Here is a 6,880-nt window from a genome sequence, read left to right on the forward strand (position 1 = left end):
GATTAGAGTCATTTACACCTGAGGTTTAAGTGGTAATCAAATCCTTTGGAGTAGATTAGTTTTTCTTCATTCTATATGTAGCATTATAAGAGAACGGTGTTTAGGAAAAACTCCTCCTGGGACATCAACATGAAGAGTCTGACAAAACAAACTAGAGTTACTTAGGATGCCTGGTAAGATAGGTATGAGGAGAATCAATATATAAGTGTCTCAGAAAGTAATGGATAAGAGTGTTTTATCAAAGTTGGAATATTGTTGGGGTGTCTGGGTGGCTCAGTCATTAAGTGTCTGCCTTCGGCTCAGGTTATGAACCCAGGGACCTGGGATGAAACTCCACATCAGGCTCCCTGCTGGGCAGGAAGCCTGCTTCTCCTTCTTCCACTCCCTCTGCTTGTGTTCCCTCTCTCGCTGAGTCTCTATCAAATAAAAAAATAAAATCTTTTAAAAAATTTTGGAACATTGTTAAAAGGAAGTGATGAAAAGTCATTTCTGATCATAGAGATTCTGTCCTTAGAGATTTGGAGTATAGAAATGGTAATTATTGTGATGAGAATTATATAAACTAGCTTTACAGAGCACCTAATAAATTATGTTTCACAGAAATATGTTCAGTTTTAAATTCATGTTTTAACAGACACTTTTTTTCCTCCTAAAGATACTGAACACAGAGCATGACAAGAAAGAATCAAACCATCATCTTAGAATTTGTCCTCCTGGGCCTGCCCATTGATCCAAATCAGCGAGACCTGTTCTATGCCCTGTTCTTGGTCATGTATGTTACCACAGTCCTGGGGAACCTTCTCATCATCATCCTCATTCGCCTGGACTCCCACTTCCACACGCCTATGTGTTTGCTTCTCAGCAATTTATCCTTCTCTGACCTCTGCTTCTCGTCTGTCACAATGCCCAAATTGCTGCAGAACATGCAGAGCCGAGTCCCATCCATCCCCTATGCTGGCTGCCTGACTCAGATGTACTTCTTCCTGTTTTTTGGAGACCTAGAGAGCTTCCTCCTGGTGGCCATGGCCTATGACCGCTATGTGGCCATCTGCTTCCCCCTGCACTACACCACCATCATGAGCCCCAGGCTCTGTCTCTCCCTGGTGGTGCTGTCCTGGGTGCTGACCATGTTCCATGCTATGTTACACACTCTTCTCATGGCCAGATTGTGGTTTTGTGCAGACAACAAAGTCCCCCACTTTTTCTGTGATTTGTCTGCTCTGGGCTTGTTGTCATCATCCCATTCCTGCTCATCATCATGTCTTATGCACGGATTGTGTCCTCCATCCTTAAGGTCCCTTCTGCTAGGGGTATTCACAAAGCCTTCTCCACCTGTGGCTCCCACCTCTCTGTGGTGTCACTGTTCTATGGGACAATTATTGGTCTCTATTTATGCCCATCAGCTAATAATTCTACTCAGCGGGGAGCCTGATTCCCCCCCCTCTGCCTGCCTCTCTGCCTACTTGTGATCTCTGTCAAATAACTAAATCTTTAAAAAAAAAAAAAGAAAAATAAGACAGCAACAACAAGAAATATATAAAATTTATGCAAGTTGGCAAAAAAAAAGTCAAACTCTTTCTTAACTAAAAAAACAAAAGCAAAAAACCGAACATGTTAGGGGAGGGTGGTCGCGTCCGCACTGACTTAGTTCTCCCAGGGAGGCTAGTGGCCTTTCCCTCGTGCATCCTCAGACACTCTGGAATTTGCCTCTCCCTCCATGGAACAAGACAGTGACTTGAGGGAAGCCGGCCGCGCGGCCTTGTCCCTCCCACATAAGTACACTGGACATTTCCCTTACACTGCGACGCGTCTATCTCCATGGATGAAGACGTTCAGAGGAGGACGGGTTTCCCCAAGAGCTGTTCCTTAGAGTTCAGGGCCCAGCACGGCACTTTCATTCTGCTTCCAGGCATCCGTGTCAAAGCGCTACTGTCTCCCTGAAACAGGATGTCAGGGCAGAGGTGCATCCTGCACAAGCCGGTTTCTCGGGGTCGAGGGTATGGGCCCTACCAAGTAACTATGCTCTCGCCTGCATCTGGGAGACAGCTTCTAGCTTCAGGGGAAAATGTTAGTTGATGACCATCCTCTCCATTGTTCTTTTGGGGAGATGAGGGATTTGCACTTTCCTCAATGCTTCCGGACATCAGATTCTTCTCTCTTCACAGGACCAGGTGTGGCGTGCTCACCAGACTGGTTTCTCCAAGGTAAGCCTGTGGCACTTGCCTTGCATTTGCACACACCCCTTTGGAAAGGCCTCTCTGCTCAGTGTGCCTTGAGGCTGTAAGCCTGACGGAGGGTTTTCCTACCGTGTTGTATCTTCGAGCTAGGTGTCTAGCACAGTACTCCCCTCATGCCTTCTCAGGTGGGGTCAGGCTGACCACTAGGGTTAGGCTTGAGAAGCTGGAAGCTGTCACGCACCTATCTGAAAGGTGTGGTGAAGAAGTGCCCCGAGGACCGAACGGAGAGTTGGAGTGAGGGTGAGACTCCAAGTGGGCCCCAGCAAGTTCCTCTTAGTCTTCCTGAAGCGGCGCTGTGTTCGCTAGCCTCCTGGGCTGCAGAAACACCCCCGTGCTTGAGGCACCGAAGGTTTCTTCTTTGTTTGCCAGAGTGGCCTGGCCTTGCCAGACGGTGTCCCAGATTCACCTTTGGCTCACAAGTAGGCTTCTGGACAGGTCATGGCCATATCCAGTGCAAGGGCTTGTGTGCCATTCCTATAAACACCAGGGGGGCCAGTTGCGTAGCCCTGCAGAGTTCCTACCATGAGGGCTGGGCAGAGGGTAAACATTAAGGTGAGACTCGGGCTTCAGCTGTGGCCTTGGGAATGTGGGGTTGTAGGGTAGGAGGTGGGAGGCGGGTGGCACCTAGTGTGGCCAGGGTTCAGGTTTATGGCTGGAACCCTGTGGGCCCACAAACCCTGGGCGTTGTCAAGTGGCCCGGTTTCCTTCTGGGCTCCAGGACGGTGAGTGTGGCCTGAATTAGGGGAGCCCTTTCCACGGGGTCCTCAGAACTAGGCACCATCAGACCCACAGCCAGGGCTAGGGTTGGGGTTACAGTCTGGGAGATGTTTGAGCCAGTGGGAGTGTAGAGCCCTGCCCTGCAGCCAGAGTCGAGGGTAAGCCTTAGGGTGAAGCTCAGGGCTAGGGTGGTGTCTCAGGGTCTAGGGCCCTTGCAGGATTGCGGTTCAGGATTTCACCAGAACCATGCTCTCAGCTCCGCTGGGTCTGTTGCCCATGGCTTCCTTGGTTTTGTGTTCCTGGGGGTTTTGCCCTGAACTGGTTCTGGGTCCCCAAACCCTTTGATTCTCTCTCTGGCCATTCAGGCCCTCAGAGGGCCAGAGCCAAGCTGAGGGTAGGGTGAGAGGCAACCCCCGAGGCAGGAAGGTACCTGGCTAGTGGTGGGGCTGAGAAAGTTTTGAGGGTTGGTGGCAGACCAGCAGTAAAGTGAGTGTCTGCCTTCTGGCTTGGACTTAGGCAGATGCTCTTAGGGTTCCTGAAGCTTCGGGTTTCTACTAGCATCATGGTCTCCAGCAACATCATGGGACCTGCTATGTCCCTTGGCTCAGACCATCCTTGCTCTTGCCCACGGCTCCACTACCCACTTCAGACTCACCACCAGGACTAGGGCCAGGTGAGGGAGGCAGAAGTCTAGGCCTAGGGTTCAGTTGTCAGTTCTGAAGGTGTTAGGGGTCAAATCGATGGCAGTGCAGCATCCTCTCCCGAGGGCTGAGTGGACTGCTAGCTACTGGGTGAGGTTCGGGCTACAGGTTTGGCCTCAGGGGACACTCAGAGGGTGGTGTTGATTTGGGAGATCCGCTGGAGTCCTGTATTCTGGCAACACTGTGGAGGGCGTTGCCTGTGGCCTGGTTTCATCACATGCTCCTCACTAATACGTCTGGCATCAGTCAGGCGAGTCAGATCCTTTGCACACTCAGAGCTGGGGTCTGGGTTCCACAGTCAGTCTTGCAGTCCTTGGCCCATGGTTAAGATCGAGTTTGGGAGACAGCAGGAGCCGGTCCCCAGGCAGCATGGCCACCTGCTCTGAGGCCATAGTTAAGGAAGAGCTTTCTCAGAGATTCCACCGACCTAAGGTCAAGGCACTTTCCTTAGACTTGCCCCACCACATATGGGTGCGATTCTTTCCTCAGTAAAAAGAGCCATGTTCACAAAAGGCCATTGACCTTCAAGCTAGTTTGTGGGAGATGAGAGCATGGCACTCTCCTTAGGCCTCTAGGCAGACCTTTGAGAAGGCGCCAGTCTCCTTGAAATGACCTGTGAGGGGAGGGTGGTCACCTTTCAAACAGACTTCTTTCTAACAGGGAGGCAGAAGGTTTTACCTCAGGCATTCACACACACTCTTGGAAACTTGCTTCCCCCTCACGACACACAATGGTGACTGGAGAGAGCTGGCTGCTCGGCCCCGCTCTCCCCCATCAGTATGCGGGGTGTTTCTGTACCACATCCCGGCTTGGCTCTTCATGGAAGTTGTTCTAGGGAAGATGTTTTTTTGCCAAGACGGTGTTTCTTAGAGTTTAAGTCACCACACACCCGATCAGCTTCCAGGCACCAGTGTGACAAGGCTGTCTCCCTGAAACACGCTGTCAGATGAGGGGTGTTGGATACACTGACAGGTTCTGCGGGGTGAAGCCTTGGGCCGTCCATGTATAGGAACCAGGGCCTGCATCTGAGAGAAGGCTTGTGGCTGTAGGGGAAGTGGGAGCTGACGGGGCCTCCCCACCATTGCGCCTTCCTCTATGCTTCCAGGGTCCAAAATGTTTCTCCCTTCCCCGGACCAGGTATGAGGGGCGCCACAGACGCGTTGTCATGAGGTCAGCTGTTTGCACTTGCCAGGCGCTTCCATCACCGTCTCGAATAGGCCTCTGTGCTCACGGAGCCTGGAGGATGTTTGCCTGAAGGAGGGCCTTGGTACCGCATCCTTGCCACCAGACAGGTACGCAACACGCCTCTCTCCGAAAGGTGGCCCAGCAGGGTCCGGGGGCTCTCTTCTAAGGTAAGGCTGCGAGAGTGGGGTGGCTCTCAGAAGTAGTCTTGTGCACTCTGAGCAGGAGTCTGTGTTCTGCCGTAGGTCCAGAGGCTGTGCACCGCTTGTTAGGTTGGCGGCCAGGGGACAGCAGGTGCCAGTGCCTCTGCCACGTGCCTGGTGCTCTGAGGCCAAGTTTGGGGGCCGCCTTCCTGGAGTTCCTGAGACACCACGACCCGGGCCCTTCCTTAGACTTCAGCAGCAACACACGGGGCGAGTCTTTCTCTCCCCAGGAAAGAGCAATGGTCGGGAAAGGCGGCTCAGCATCGGGCTTGCTTCCTGGAGTTAAGGCCTTGGCCCACTGCTTAGGCTAGGCTGAGGTTTGAGAAGGCATCTTTCTCCTTGGAGCCATGTTGTATGGGGACGGTGGCCGCCTTCCACACAGACTTCTTTCTCACAGTGAGGCAGAAGGCCTTTGCTTCCAGCGTTCACACACACTGTGGGGAAACTGACGCTTGCCCATTTCCAACTCAAGGCGCTGACATGGGAGAGGCCGGCTCCTTAGCCTGGGCGCTCCCCCATCAGGAAGTGGGCCGATTCCTCTCTCATCCACGCTTCTCTCTTCGTGGATGTTGCTTGGGGGAGGACGTTTTTCCCTGAGTACGGTGGGTTTCTGTTTTTTTTTTTAAGTGAACTATTTTTTAAATTTAATTTCTTTTCAGTGTAACAGATTTCATTGTTTATGCACCATACCCAGTGCTCCATGCAATATGTGCCCTCCATAATACCCACCACCAGGCTCCCCCAACCTCCCTTTTAAAACCCTCAGATTGTTTTTCAGAGTCCATAGTCTCTCATGGTTCATCTCCCCTTCCAATTTCCCTCAACTCCCTTCTCCTCTCCATCACCCCATGTCCTTCCTCCGTGTTATCTCTTATGCTCCACAAATAAATGAAACCATATGATAATTGACTCTCTCTGCTTGACTTATTTCACTCAGCATAATCTCTTCGAGTCCCGTCCATGTTGCTACTAAAGTTGGGTATTCATCCTTTCTGATGGAGGCATAATACTCCATAGTGTATATGGACCACAGCTTCCTTATCCATTTGTCGGTTGAAGGGCATCTTGGTTCTTTCCGCAGTTTGGCGACTGTGGCCGTTGCTGCTATGAACATTGGGGTACAGACGGCCCTTCTTTTCACTACATCTGTATCTTTGGGGTAAATACCCAGTCGTGCAATTGCAGGGTCATAGGGAAGCTCTATTTTTTTGAATCCTAAAGCTGCGTTCTTGGAATGTGTCTAAACAGGGCTTCCAAAACGAACCAGAAGAGGGCAGCAAAACACTAGGCACTAGACTGTGTCCCTTGATGTGGGACTGGAAAGCAGCTGCAGGCTTTCCTGCCTCTTTGGTTCTTGTGCATTTTCTGGATTAACATGATTCCAGGACCTGCAGCAGGTCCACACATCTTTAAGGAACACACCAAGCCTTTTGTTTTTACCATGATATTTCTCAGCAATGAGATATCAGAGGACATGGCTAATTATTCAAACCAGGGTGGAAAAAATAACCAAAACCCCACTCACAATTAATTTTACTAAAGATCCAGTGAATTGAATCATATAAATAAGATTGAATCATATAATTAATTGAATCCTATAAATAAGAATACAGAATGAATATCTTACTGAAATTACCAATTTTAAGCTTATTTTCTCCATGTATATTGCATTATTTACTAAATTCTGCATTCACAAAAATACATGTAGTGTTCAGACAGAATGATATTTGAAAGGGAAGTGATCAAAGTGTGTCTCCACTAGTTATCACAATTGACAATTGCCACCAGGAACATGGCTTCTTCACCCAACTGCAGGCAACAACTGGACATTTATTAATTA

General features: G+C 50.2%; 1 pseudogene; it reads left to right on the forward strand.

Annotated features, from left to right (window-relative positions):
- Positions 1–845: 845 nt before the first annotated feature.
- On the forward strand, positions 846–1,432 carry LOC116577916 (annotated as a pseudogene).
- The last annotated feature ends 5,448 nt before the right edge of the window (positions 1,433–6,880 follow it).

This window comes from Mustela erminea, chromosome 18 (genome assembly GCF_009829155.1).
Source record: "Mustela erminea isolate mMusErm1 chromosome 18, mMusErm1.Pri, whole genome shotgun sequence".
Taxonomy (NCBI): Eukaryota; Metazoa; Chordata; class Mammalia; order Carnivora; family Mustelidae; genus Mustela; species Mustela erminea.